This window comes from Schistocerca serialis, chromosome 3 (assembly GCF_023864345.2).
Source record: "Schistocerca serialis cubense isolate TAMUIC-IGC-003099 chromosome 3, iqSchSeri2.2, whole genome shotgun sequence".
In the NCBI taxonomy this organism is placed as follows: Eukaryota; Metazoa; Arthropoda; class Insecta; order Orthoptera; family Acrididae; genus Schistocerca; species Schistocerca serialis.
The window spans coordinates 674,648,097-674,662,436 of record NC_064640.1 but is presented as its reverse complement, the minus strand read 5'-3'; the positions used below and the strand labels follow the sequence as shown (position 1 = coordinate 674,662,436).

The window sequence follows — 14,340 nt, the reverse complement described above, 5'->3', positions numbered from 1 at the left end:
ATCTGGGTGGTCGGACGGGAATTTTAATTGCCATCCTCTCGAACGTGAGTCGACTGCCACACCACTGCGCCACATAGATTCATAGTTAAAATTCCATTAACGGAGATAAAACTCAAACTGTTTTCAGCTTCATAGTAAATAACCAAAACTTAAAGAGAGAGAACTTGTTACTCGCATACATGTTTACACAAGATGCGATGGGAACCTCCTGGAAGTAATCGTTCCAGACTCACATCTTTTAGCATAACTCTTCTCTCATTTTTTTTTAGTAGCCAATGATGATAGCGGAGATGACCCCACCAGTCGCCCATTTTCCACAAATGCAGTGCTCAGAATAACGGCTAGCATGTGACCAAAAATCCAAGGGTAATTGTTGTTCCAATCGTTGTTCCTTGGAGCGGAAAAGAAACTCCTGTCCGGTATGAGAGCATCCTCGATCCAAATGTACACTGTGCAGCAGAATTAAAGGATCACTTTTTAGAAACACTGTAGCAGACGCCCACTGCGACACGTAAGTTTGAAAATTGTCTTAAACGTGCGAACAACCTTCCTCCACTACGGTGCAAAAGCTTGGCATCCAACGAGGTCACCTGCGGGCTCGATGACGCTTCAAACAACGAGGTGTCGACAATGTTAAAAAAATGACCACAGCTCGAAATTTCACATGACTTGGAAGATAGGTTGATAATGTCAAAGTGGCACCAAATGTCACCACAATTTTGCCCTGCACCACCGCGCACGTTTAATACGATCGGAAAGTCATCACAGCCTCTCTTACTCGCATTTCACACCTTCTTTTGATATCTCTGCGATGGAGATCAGACCCGCGACGCCCGGCGTTGAAATCACGTGGTTTTCTTAAGAGTTGGTAAGGAAATCATTTCAGGCACAGCGCTACTCGGGATCGGCACAAAAAGGCCTTAGGGGGTGGCATATAGGGTGCTAACGAAACTACCCTTTTTCCCGGGGTGTCGATTTACGCACATTTCCCCGTCGGAAACGACAGGTCACAGCAGGAAAACGTTCTTGACGACCTTTGACACTGCTCACTACCTCGGACGTTTCTACCCTTTTCTAAGGAGATTGTGCCACTGCATTCCCAATAAACGTGGACGCTCTCCCTTGGAGTGCAACGCGACTGCAATTTTTGCTCTCGTGTAGAGGTCGAAACCACAAGGGACCGTTAAAAACCATTCGACGAAATCTGAACGCGATCCGAAGGAGAAAAAGGGTGCTAATGCTTTTTCAGCCCTCTTGCTTTGCGTCCTCCTGTGGCGTGATCGCAGAGGGGTCTGGCACTGACACATGCGTGAATACATCTACATCTACATGTCTACTCTCCAAATCACACTTAGGTGCCTGGCAGAGCGTTCATCGAACCACCATAGCAATAAATCTCTATTATTCCACTGTCGAACAGGACGTGGAAAAAACGAACACCTGTATCTACATCTACATCTACATGATTACTCTGCAGTTCATACTTAAGTGCTTGGCAGATGGTTCATCGAACCACAATCATACTATCTCTCTACCATTCCACTCCCGAACAGCGCGCGGAAAAAACGAACACCGAAACCTTCCTGTTTGAGCTCTGATTTCTCTTATTTTATTTTGATGATCATTCCTACCTATGTAGGTTGGGCTCAACAAAATATTTTCGCATTCGGTAGAGAAAGTTGGTGACTGAAATTTCGTAAATAGATCTCGCCGCGACGGAAAACGTCTTTGCTTTAATGACTTCCATCCCAACTCGCGTATCATATCTGCCACACTCTCTCCCCTATTACGTGATAATACAAATCGAGCTGCCCTTTTTTACACCCTTTCGATGTCCTCCATCAATCCCACCTGGCAAGGATCCCACACCGCGCAGCAATATTCTAACAGAGGACGAAGAGCTTATTTTATTATGATGATCGTTTCTAACCATGCAGGTTGGTGCCAACAAAATATTTTCACATTCGGTGGACATAGTTGGCAATTGAAATTTCATGAGAGGAACCCGCCGCAACGAGAAACGCCTTTTTTTTAATGATGTCCACCCCAAATCCTGTATCATGTCCGTGACACTCTTTATCCTGTTTCTCAATAATACAAAACGTGCTGCCCTTCTTTGAACTTTCTTGATGTTAATCCTATCTGATAAGGGTCCCACAACGCGCATCAGCATTCCAAAAGAGGACGGACAAGCTTACTGTAGGCAGTCTCTTTAGTAGATGTTTTGCATCTTCTAAGATTAGATTAGATTAGTAATTGTTCCATAGATCATGAATACGACACTTCGTAATGATCTGGAACGTGTCAGGTTAACAAAAGGTGTCTATACAAGTATTACATTACACAAAATATTACATGACACTCTATATTTTTAATTTTTTTGTGAGGATTGGTAAAATTACCCACTTACTATATCCAAAAATTCGTCTAATGAGTAGAAGGAGTTGCCATTAAGAAATTCTTTTAATTTCCTTTTAAATGCTATATGGCTATCTTTCAGACTTTTGATGCTATTAGGTAAGTGACCAAAGACTTTTGTGGCAACATAACTTACCCCCTTCTGAGCCAAAGTTAGATTTAACCTTGAGTAGTGAAGGTCATCCTTTCTCCTAGTGTTGTAGCCATGTACACTGCCATTACTTTTGAATTCGTTCGGATTGTTAATAACAAATTTCATAAGTGAATATATGTATATATTGTGAGGCTACAGTGAAGATCTCTAGCTCTTTAAGTAAGTGTCTGCAGGATCATCTTCGATGAGCTCTAGCAATTATTCTGATTACACGCTTTTGTGCAATGAACACTCTTTTACTCAATGATACGTGAATATACGTGTTCTGCCAATAAAATATAGTCTTTGTTTCGCCTTCCCCACCAAATTTTCTATCTATTCTTTCCAAGTTAAGTTTTTCGTAATTGTAATTCCTACTTATTTCGTTAAATTTACGGCCTCTAGATTTGATTGATTTATTGTATAACCGATGTTTAACAGATTCCTTTTGGCACTCATTTGGATGACCTCACACTTTTCGTTATTTAGGATCAACTGCCAATTTTTGCACCTAACAGATGTCTTACCTATATCGTTTTACGAGCACTTTTCATTTTCTTCAAAATGCATGCCGCGTACGCTTCCAAAGTCAAACTCAAACGCAACGGGACGGCACGCCACGCGTTCCGCATTGCGATGGGGCCGCTGATCGGTATCGGCATGTGACATAGCAGGTTACACACGCAGACCTATCGTTTATAGGCTTCCTGAGGTTTCGGCCGTAACAAATGGCCCGTCGCCTGCCATGTTTTGTCACAGGACATGGTGCCATCATCTGGCAGTTCTTGATGACTAACTGCCTGCTTGGAAGGAACGTCATAAAATATACGCGGCAGGGTACACCTGAGACTGAGGGTGGGGAGGAGGAGGTACGCAGACGCCGAGAGGGCAAAAATTGTGCATTCTTGATACCATGGAACATCGATGACATGGACGGAGTACTGTTGAGAACGCTTCGACATTCTACTACTTTCTGGGCAAATGTCAGAATGGACCTCGAACAGTTCAACGAGAAGGCAGTTTGTCATTAGTTCATGGTCACTGCGAAGGAGGTATATTCCTTTTTGTTTTTACACAAGAAGTTTCCTTTGGAGAAACAAAAGAATGTAGTGATTGCTTACCGTCTATTGCATATTTCTCGCTTGTTTTCTATGGATGAGTTGCATTTGAGCAAGCTCAGCAACCTCACCAAAAAAAAAAAAAAAAAAAAAAAAAAAAAAAAAATCAAGCCAACCTACGTGGCGCAAAAAACTTACTACAAATTATTTACACAATAAAACTAAATATAATTAATACGCTGTAATTATTAATATTTGGTCACTGTCAACATTTGACGTAAAGTTGTCCTGTTTACGTGTTACTAATGTTACAAAGTAATTTTAGCTACTCATGCCCTTACTGGGATCTCGCTTTCCAAAAACATTATGTTATCTACCTCATTTAAGCATTAAGAGACGTACTGGGAAACATGACAGTATTTAAGAATAATTGATGGCCGTGATTTATAGTAACCCGTGTAAAAGATACACACAGACAGAGTGAGTTAGGAATCAGTTCCATGTAATTTTGAATATGATGCTACAGGATACATTAACACACATTTTGCAGAAAATTCCGACTTCTTCGAATCACTATATTTTTAATTAATTTATTGTATTATGGATCCATACCTTCTTTAAATTGTTTAAAAGACGTCATGCCCTCTTTTATCTATAACAGTTTTTATTTTGTTATTGTAATTTTATCATTTGTGCCAGTTTCGATCGAAAGATTTGTTGTTATATTATGTCATAGAAATAGGTTTCAATTAAGTTCTTGGAGGCCAACGGCCTTACATCAGTGGTAACACAGGTTCCCGTCAGATCACCGAAGTTAAGCGCTGCCGGGCTTGGATGGGTGACCATCCGGTCTGCCGAGTGCTGTTGGCAGGCGGGGTGCACTCAGTCCTTGTGAGGCAAACTGAGGAGCTACTTGATCGAGAAGTAGCGGCTCCAGTCTCGTAAACTGGCATACGGCCGGGAGAGCCCCTCCGTATCCGCATCCAGTGGCCCCTGTGGGCTGAGGATGACATGGCGGCTGGTCTGTACCGTTAGGCCTTCCAAGGCCTGTTCGGACGGAGTTTAGTTTAAGTTCTTGTAGGACTGTGTTATTTTAGATGGTAATACAGTTGTTGACTGTTATTGATGATAATCATAGATTTGACATTAACAGGTTAAAGTAAGTCAATATTGTTGACTAAGTTCAATGGGCTTGCAAATAACAAATCTATTCGTCTCATTAATAACACACAATGAGTACATTACCATCAAGAATATCTCATTCCTACAAGAATGTTGTTTTAACCTACTTCTATGGCATAACATAAAATAAAAGCTTGTGTATGGAAACGGCAGAAACGCCGTAACTGCAGTAGTGAAATGAAACCAGCTACAGCTAAAAGCGAACATGACGTCATTTAAACAACACTTTTCCTTTATCTTTTTGTTTACACATACATATTTTGAAACCTACGGGTGCCGGATAAAAATACTGAAACACCGCGAGATATACATGCTTACAAGTGCAGATGACAGCCAAGCCTGCTGATTGGGCTGCTGTATTTGACGACATCATCCAGGCGAACGGCTTCTCGTAGAACAAGCCGCTCCGCGGACGAGGGCCTGTGGAAGCAGTATTATGCTAGCAGCGGAAAAATGCTACTATCGGAGCACAGAGAAGGCGAATATGCTTCTGTTTAGAAGATTCTCACTGAAAACTGGGGTCCAGCTGCCTCATTTTACCTTGACCAGAAACTTTAAAAATGTTCCCAAATATTTTTGTATGCAAATATATTCGAGTTCTTTTTAACCGGCAACTCATGTGACAACTCCTGGTTGTCGGGCCGTATGTCGGGCGACAGTCAGGTTGGTATCCCACTGCTGGCCGGGGCCTCTCCAGACACGTGGTCGGCCTGGAATCTCATTGACTGGAGCAGAATTGTCTTCAGCCTCGAATTGAGGAGCCCCCATGGCCAGCGGAGACGGGGATGGGGTACCAGCCCGATTTGCGCCCACCGTATGACCTTACAGCCAGGAGTGATATTCTGGGGTGCCATTTATTTTGTGAGCTAAACCCCTTTAGTTGTCCTCTGCGGCACCCTCACGGCTAAGGAGTGCGTCGATGATAGTCTACGCTCAGTTCAGTTTCCCTTCATGGCAATGCATCCTGGACTTATGTTTCAGCAAGGTAAAGCCCGCCGCACAAGGCGAAAGTTTCAACTTCCTGTCTTTGTGCTTGCCAAATCCTACTATGACCAGCAAGGTTGCCGGATCTATTCCCAATTGAGAAAATTCGGAGTATCGGGATTTTGACGATCTAACGCTCCAGTTGGACAGAATTTTGCACGGTATCCCTCAGGAGGCCATCCAATAGCTCTATCAATCAATGCCAAGCCGAATAACTGCTTCCATAAGGGCCAGAGGTGCAACAATGCACTGTTGACTGGCTCAATTTATGAATTTCTTTCTCTTGAATAAATCATCCAATTTTTCTGAAAATTTAATCATTTGTTTCAAAAATGGTTCAAATGGCTCTGAGCACTATGGGACTTAACTTCTGAGGTCATCAGTCCCCTAGAACTTAGAACTACTTAAACCTAACTAACCTAAGGACATCACACACATCCATACGCGAGGCAGGATTCGAAGCTGCGACCGTAGCGGTCGCGCGGTTCCAGACTGTAGCGCCTAGAACCACTCGGCCACTCGGGCCGGCTAATCATTTGTTTCCTGTACGTGTACGTCACATCTACTGATTTCCGTCCCATTCGGATCATTACTTCGCGATGCGTAGATTCTTTTTCTTTGAGTGTGTTTTTTTAAATCGCGTAGAAACTGTAAAAATGAGCCGCAATTATTTTAAATTAAATTGCTACCTTATTGAACAGTGTTTGGTATCAGTCAATAAAGTCTTGACAATATGGGACAGAAGACTGAACCGGCTGGTACCTCTATCACCGAATCCCTGTCATTTGGGTAGATAATGTTTTGTCATTTTACGCACATTTATTTCATAATTCCGCATAACATTAAACACTTTATACGTTGACGAGACCCGAATTATTAAACGGTTGAAGAACTGTCTCACTACGATGACAAACTCATCTTCAAGCAGTGTTGTCCACTTGCTTACACCGCTTAGCCCCAACAGTATGGTTCATACCATAACAGTGTGGTGGCCCCCATTCATAGCACCATAGGGTAGAATTTCTTTGGTTAGTGTATGCCACATTGTATTAGCCCGTGAACGGTGATGCAAAGACTAAATGTCCATATATCGTTCAATGACATTCAAATTCTTGCTTTATGGCTGATATATGGTGTGCATTTTGGTCCAGGAACAATCTGGAATTTATCACGCGGTTAAATCAATGCAGCGACCTGCTCGTTTACTGCTTGCGGGAGTTCTCGGTGTTCGACACGCGGCGCCTAGCAGCAGTGATCCTCCGAGAAGCGTGTTTATCCTTTAGCCGAGTTTTGCGGTCTGTTGTACGCAGCGCATTTACATGTTAAGTCCAACGGCTATTTTATTTTCAACGTCAGCTCGACCATGAAATTGAAACCACAATGAAAATCCGGTGAAACTTCGTGGAGATGTGGTAATCAGTGTCTCTAGTTTACCCGCCTATCGTGTCACGTCGCACTTTTCACTTCTGAGTGCACAGTGAGCAAATAAAGATGGCTAGAAAATAGTGTCTCCCGCCATGTGTGAAGTGCCTGCTGAGAAGTTTCGCATTATTTCATGAAACCCACAAAATGTAACTGTCATTCATTTCCTTCTTCATGTGAATTTTTCGTTTGCCAAGGGAAGACCAGCATAGAATACTGGTGTAGGTCACAAGTATCTGACTTCTGACGAAGGTGTTGGAAAGTTGGTCCACATTTTGACAGTTGTCTAAGTCGGAGCGGCGACTATGTAGAGAAGTAGCTGAAAGGTGCAGCTAAATGTTGCAAATAACACATTTTTGATTTTCTCTGTGGTTTCCATTTGGGGAGCGAGTGGACGCTGAAAAAAAAATAGCTCTCGTGCTTGACTCTGTGATTATGGCGCCCAAAAGCCACCTTTCGTTTCCGGTTTCATTGTGGTCAGTAAAGGCTGAAGACTGCTAGTGTAGATGACTGCTTGGTAGAGACGATCAGTTTATGTAATCACAATGCACTTAGTCCACAGTACGATTTTTTTTTTATTGTGTCTTCGTACATGGTGTTAGTGATGAAATTTATACAAGAGTTGTCAATAAATTCAGATTTATGAACAGTTAGGATATATAATACGTCTTTAAAAACACCAAATTAAGCAATAAAACAAGCTTTGGCTACCTATGGTCCATATTTCAAGTATGGAGGGAAAAGTGGGTCAATATCGCACACTTTAATATGGACAGTGGTGTTCGAGTTTTGCTCGTAGACTTAAAAATCCGTAAAGTCATACCTAACCATCCACGTTTATAGGGCTATTTGGAAAGTAAGGTCCGGTCGGTCACGAAATGGAAACCACTGTGAAAATCAATTTATTTATTTATTTATTTTTTAGCTAGACCTTCCAGCTGTTTCTCTACATAGACATTTGTCGCAGCTTTATACCAACTTTCCGTCACAGAATGCAGCCGCCTGTGCTTTCCGCCAAATCTCTGTGCTGGTCTACAGCCAGAATGTTGTCTTCATAGCCAGCGGTTCATGTGAACAGAAACGAAACTCAGTGGAAGCCTATTACGGGCTGTATTGTGGAGAATCAAACACTTCAGATCGAAAACTCTGCAGGAGCATCTTCATTACCTCTGCAAAGTGCGGGCAAGAATTGTCATGAAGAAGGAAACGCATGATAGTCATGTTATGTAGGCTGAATAGCTTCACACGAAATCTCTCACCAGACCCTCACACTTGGCGGGAGACACTTTTTTCTAGGTATCTTTAAGTGCTCACTGTGCACAAAATTGAAAAGAGCGACGTGACGCCGTCGATGGGCATATTAGAGACACTGCACAACACATCTGTGCAAAGTTTCATCGGTTTTTCACTGTAGTTTAGATTTCGCGATCGATTGGACCTTATTTTCCGAATGGCCCTCGTATATTGTGGTCAGCCACGCACGTCTTTTACATGTCGAGAAGTGGACCATCTACATGCATACTGTCCTAAATTCCCGATCTGCAGAGCTTATAAGAACACGCTACCGAAGACGTACCTGCCGAATCAGGCGGCACTGATAAAGTGACGGCCCCCGAAACAGCCACGCTGGACAATCTGCAAGTCTCAGTAATGACCACAGACCAGAGTCGGGTAATGCGTTTAAAACTGAGTGCATGCGCGCTGGACGCGTGCGGTCCGACTCTCGGTCTATCTCGACCACGACTCGGTGCTTCTCGGTTTTGCTCGGTGCTTCTCGGGAGTACTCGATGCAGCCCAACATTACATTTATCATTGCTGTCCAGCATTGTTCGTTGAGCATGACTTCCTTCAGTTCGGCAGAATGGTTGTGTCAGCGCAGTTTATTCTTTGCTGTTTGTTCCCGGTATAAAGGAACTTACAGACCCAGTGGCTGTTTGCACGAAGAGACGTAGTCTACTGATCTATCGTCTCTAGCCTTTAAAAATAAATAGCAACGACAGAAGAGAAGGATAGGAATTCTCAATATGTGTTATGTAGTACACAGGTGCATAATCGACACGTACCACAAATTTGCTGTGGAACGATATTAGAGTACTATACAGAAAGAATTTAAAGATTTAGTTATAATGAATCTTCATACTGAGAATCACTTCGGGCTAAATTTTCAGGTACGGAGTACCTGATAAAATTGGTGGTACGAGTAATAAATTTTCTGAATTCTCACCCTATATAACACTGTCAGTTGCAACAGTTTTTGGTGGAAAAGAACGAAGAATATATTGACTATACATATTACTGCAAAGGGCACTGGTCAAATCAAGGGGCGTACCTGGAAATATTTTTCGATTCAGAACCTGCTATTGTTGAATTTTTGAAGGAAAAGTGAAGGCAGGAACTAAAATTAGAACATCTGGAATGGATTGCAGAACTCGTATTTTAAGTGGAACTGGCTGCGGACAGCACACGGTAAGACGTTGCAAGGTGAGAAAATCGCACTACTTTTGAAGGGACAAATTCTGACAAAAAGCACTGTCCGTATTCCTAAACGTTAAAGAAAACGCGAATTTTGAAGAATTCGTTATGGTGGTGCAAGAATTACAAGAGTAATTATCTAAAGATTTCGAGGACACTATCAATCTTCATCTGTTTCTGAACTGTTTTTGAGACCGTTTACCGCTTCAGCTGAAAGCGCTTCAATGACTCTGCAGATAGAACTTATTGATCTGCAGTGTGATTCCCCTTTACGAAACAGATTCTTTAACAATAAAACTACCCAGGATTTCTAAGAAGTTTTCCTTGGCAAGAGTTTCCACATTTCCATACTGATGTTACGAATGTGATACAATATTTCGATCAACACGTGTGCGTGAAAAACTTTTTTCGATTTCGAAACTAAATAAGTCACAATTATGTGGCAACCTGGGTGACAAAAATCTTCGGAATTATCTACACCTGTCCATGCACCGACAGTTTGTACTAAATAAAAATTTTATCAAGCCTTCAGTGCGATAAAAATTACTAAATAATATTGAAATTTTGTTTTGTTTCTGATCTGTGTCGTTCAGAATATGAAACGAACCAGCTTGAAAACCGTTCAGTGTTTCTTATGTGACAGCATTTCCATTAAAACGCGCTGCGTTCTGTTTCCTCTTCTTCCCCTCACCACTCACGCAGCGTGGCGTAGTTGTGCGGTAAATTTGGAGCCAGGCGACAGTTCTCCACACACATGAGGAAGCACTGCTCACGTACAGAATTCTTGAATGTTCTTGCCACAGGTGAACGAAAACTTGATATGTCAACACTGGAAATAACAGCACTTCGGACGTCGTAAAATTCGAGTCCTAGCGAATCTGAATCTTCTATGCAACAACCAGTAAGCGAGAACGCTGATAAAACAGGTCCTGCCAAAATATTTTCCTTGGAGCTTTTGAGGGATTCTAGCTATGTAGTCGTCACAGTCTAACAGACCCCAATGCTCTTTAAAGGTGCCAATGAAATTAGAAAAATGATCTTGTACTCTTAAATCCAACAAGGCAAAGAAAAAACCTAATATGACGTCGAAGGCAACTTCTAAGAGGGCCACGCAACACCGAACGATTCAGATTCCTAAACTCCACTGAAATGTAACAGACCCAGTGAGCCCATTGGCATCTCATAAAAACAAGTGCAACACTCTCATGTATCATGGGCAGACAACAAAGAAGATTGAATGTAGTATCGAGGTGGAAACGGTGATGGTTCAGTGATATTCTGTAGGGCATTCCATGCGCCTGGCAAGTAATTCTACGCACAGGACCAGGCACTGCAGCCTAATTACATAACTTGCATAAGTATCAAGTACGCTCCCTCAGCTTCCCAATACAGAGCGAAGGGACATGACTGTTACCAAGGCGACATGTCAGATTTATTCACTAGTTTGTGTATTTCAATTGCATTAGGTGATGATTTCAATTGATTAATTTCGAGAGAGGATCAGACACCCAATTGCAATTTTTGTGAATAGCTTCACACACTTGTAAAGGAATTAAATCTCATGGACACCTGGCAGCTTATTCACTCAAATATCATCACCTACAGGGTGTTTCATAATTCGTACTACATGTTCCTGACGATATATAATAGGGGTGGCCGAGAATTCGGTATGCGGGTACGAGTGTCTTAAAGCTCAGCCTGGGTGGCACTTTTCTCCCACCTCCACGCCACGTTGTCTCAGCGTGAGGAGGGGGAAACTGCGAACGCTCCGCACCTAAATGGCAATTCAGCAGCACTGCGGAAGACTTGGTTTTATATTTTTCTCTTCACAACAACTCAGATCACAAACAGAACGAATTTCCAATGTTATTTAACTATTTTTGGAGCACTGAACTACGAAAGTCACTGTTCCCCGTCACCAGATGCTACGCGCCAAATCGGACGCTACCGCTGCCGTCTGTATGCCTGTGACTCGCAATTTTGGCTGTGAAACAGACGGTAACTTTTACCTTCGTCGAAGTTTTCAACAAACATAAAAGATTTCCCCTATCACTCAGTGGAGTATTTGCATTGTTATTACTTGGTCAGATAACGAAATTATTATTACTGTCTTTCTAATCTGAACCGTATGTGCTCTAATTGGGTTGTTGTCGAACAATGAAGGCGATCGACTACTAATTCCGAAGTAACTGATGGATGTAGGAGCTCGATTGTATATTTCACCCATTATTACAAAAGACACTGCCTTAAATGAAACACTGCCTATCTTTGGTATCATTTGACACTATAATTACATCCGCCAGTTCAACAACGTGTTGCAGTCACAGGAAAAGAGATGTTTGTAACTCACTTTATTGAATGCTCTGAAATAAATATTATGTCTAGGTTCTTAGGGTAGCCCTGAAGGAGTTAGTTTGACTTTGACTAATTGTGAAATAACTGTGAATTTAATAAGCAATTACGTTAACTGTGCTTTGTACTTAAAATTACAAGATAGAAGCAAGATGTAATGTTTCTAATGCCATTTTTATGCAACCAACTTTAAAACTTTTACGTAATTACTTATTGAAAATTATTAGCTGGGTGTGAACTTTCTTTTAGCAAAATTTACATCAGCGAATGGAAAAGCAAAGGCGACTGATACATGTATCTTAGGTTCCAATCCATTTCAGTGAACTGATAAGTAATACTTACTTTGAAATACTTACGTTTCATAGAAGTTCAATATAATGCTAAAGATGGTAATTTTAGCACAATTTATTCTTTGTACTAAAATGACAAAGGTCTGAGTATAGAACAGTGGTGAACGTTCAATATAAAGTTTATTCACTGTTAGTAATGAACTGTATTATGCAAATTAATTATAACTTCACACCTTGACTACTATCACTGTTCCTCCGCACATGGATTCCTATTAAACAAATTGAATACTTTTCCTTTTCATGATTGCGTCATCAGAAGTGTGGTGTACTATGGTCTCACATGGCTTCTTCACGTCTCTGATAAACTGGTATAACCCAACCAACATGACGCTTCGCAGAACCATTATTCCAACGGTAGCCATGGCTTACAAGACTTTGTGTAATGCCCAAAATTCTTGCATCCACAACTTGAGAATTTCAAAGACGATTTAATATCGCGCAAGTGAAAGCCATACAACTTTTATATTTCGATGCACTGTTCAATACCACTACAATTTTTACATTCGCGGCCATCGACAGAGCTTCTGCACCCTTCAAGGCCACACCACTGCCTGTCTGCCTCTCCTTTTGTACACGTCACCATGGGACATCACCATGGGACATATCAAGCCATTCGTCCAACCCAGGGCTTTATTTCGCGTAAATATTTTACTCTTAACTAAGTCATCATTTAAACCCTTGGAGTAATGCAGTCATTTACATTTACTTATTAATATAAAAACAACGAATTTTGTAAGTGACAAGTGTGTTTCCATTACCGAAACACACATACTGTTTCGAAACTAATCGAAAGACAGCTGCATCGAAAACGATTTAAAATTATATTATTTAATGTTTTTGGTATAGTTTTTCCATTATACCTGGGAGGTTTGAAAGTAGTCCGACCTTAAAACTTCTTTTACATCAATACAGTACAATTCTGGACAAGGATCCCTTATCAAAACTTCATCTACTAGAGTCCCTAGAAGCTTGTAATAGGAACTGTGAAACATCCTGTACAACTGCTACAACAGCCACTAGGTTACCTCGAATGTACGACCAAACACCAAGTGTCACCGACTGTGAATATTTGACTGTCAGCCTTTCTGTCACACTGCGTATTGAGCACGTCAATAACGCGTTGGTCCATCTCTGTCCATTATGCAAGAAATTACTGCCAGACCAAAGAGTTTGATATAAATTAATTGGCGCAATAAACTTCACAGAGTAAAGCATATTCTCCGGAAAGGAAATTTAGAAATTTCGACCGGATACAAAACTCGCAGTTCGTCAACAACTTTATCTTCACGTATGTACAACATATCATGTCTGTGCTCCCTATGACAACGGCAGTGGCACAGCAATTTTTGGCAGCTGCGTCGTAGTTCATCTGCAGCATCAATATCTTCAATGTGTCTTTCATTAACGCTACAACTCCAGATAATCACCGAATACTAGGCTCAGAAATCGATAACAAGAATTCAGAGCCGTATGTGTGAAATGGGCACATAATATTCTGACCACCGGCAATGACAGAATGACTCAACACTTTTTCCGCCTAGAATGGAGATCTTATACTCCAAACTTCAGTTGCATCGATTTGTATTACCTGGAAAAGAACTGTATAGACAAAGAAGTTCTTAAAAATCTACGACTCTCGTTTATAGCTCTTCGCTATTGCATCCGTCCCATCCAGCGATCTACAAGCTTCCGTCCGGCGACTGGTCGATGATTTGGGACAACGTGCATTACAAGACGCTTCCAACTTTCCTTCAATCTGTTTGGTATGACGCAGTCACGGAAACTAGACCCACAAAGGAGAAAAGACACAGCATCAATCTCGCGCCAAGCCTACTTTGTTATCACTGCCAAGTTATTAAGTCAGCAGTACACAGGTTTCTGTGAAAATGGCAAGTCATAGCATGGAACTTGACAAGGAAGAAAATGGTGCTGTTGAAGCGCACGGCAGCACATTTCATTAAAATAATGC

The 14,340-nt window shown here is 41.6% G+C and overlaps 1 protein-coding gene across 2 annotated transcripts in view; it reads left to right on the top strand.

Annotated features, from left to right (window-relative positions):
* Nucleotides 1-14,340, top strand: part of LOC126470550 (BTB/POZ domain-containing protein KCTD12) — a 122,195-nt gene that overhangs the window by 48,879 nt on the left and 58,976 nt on the right. The gene's annotated exons all lie outside the window — the stretch shown is intronic.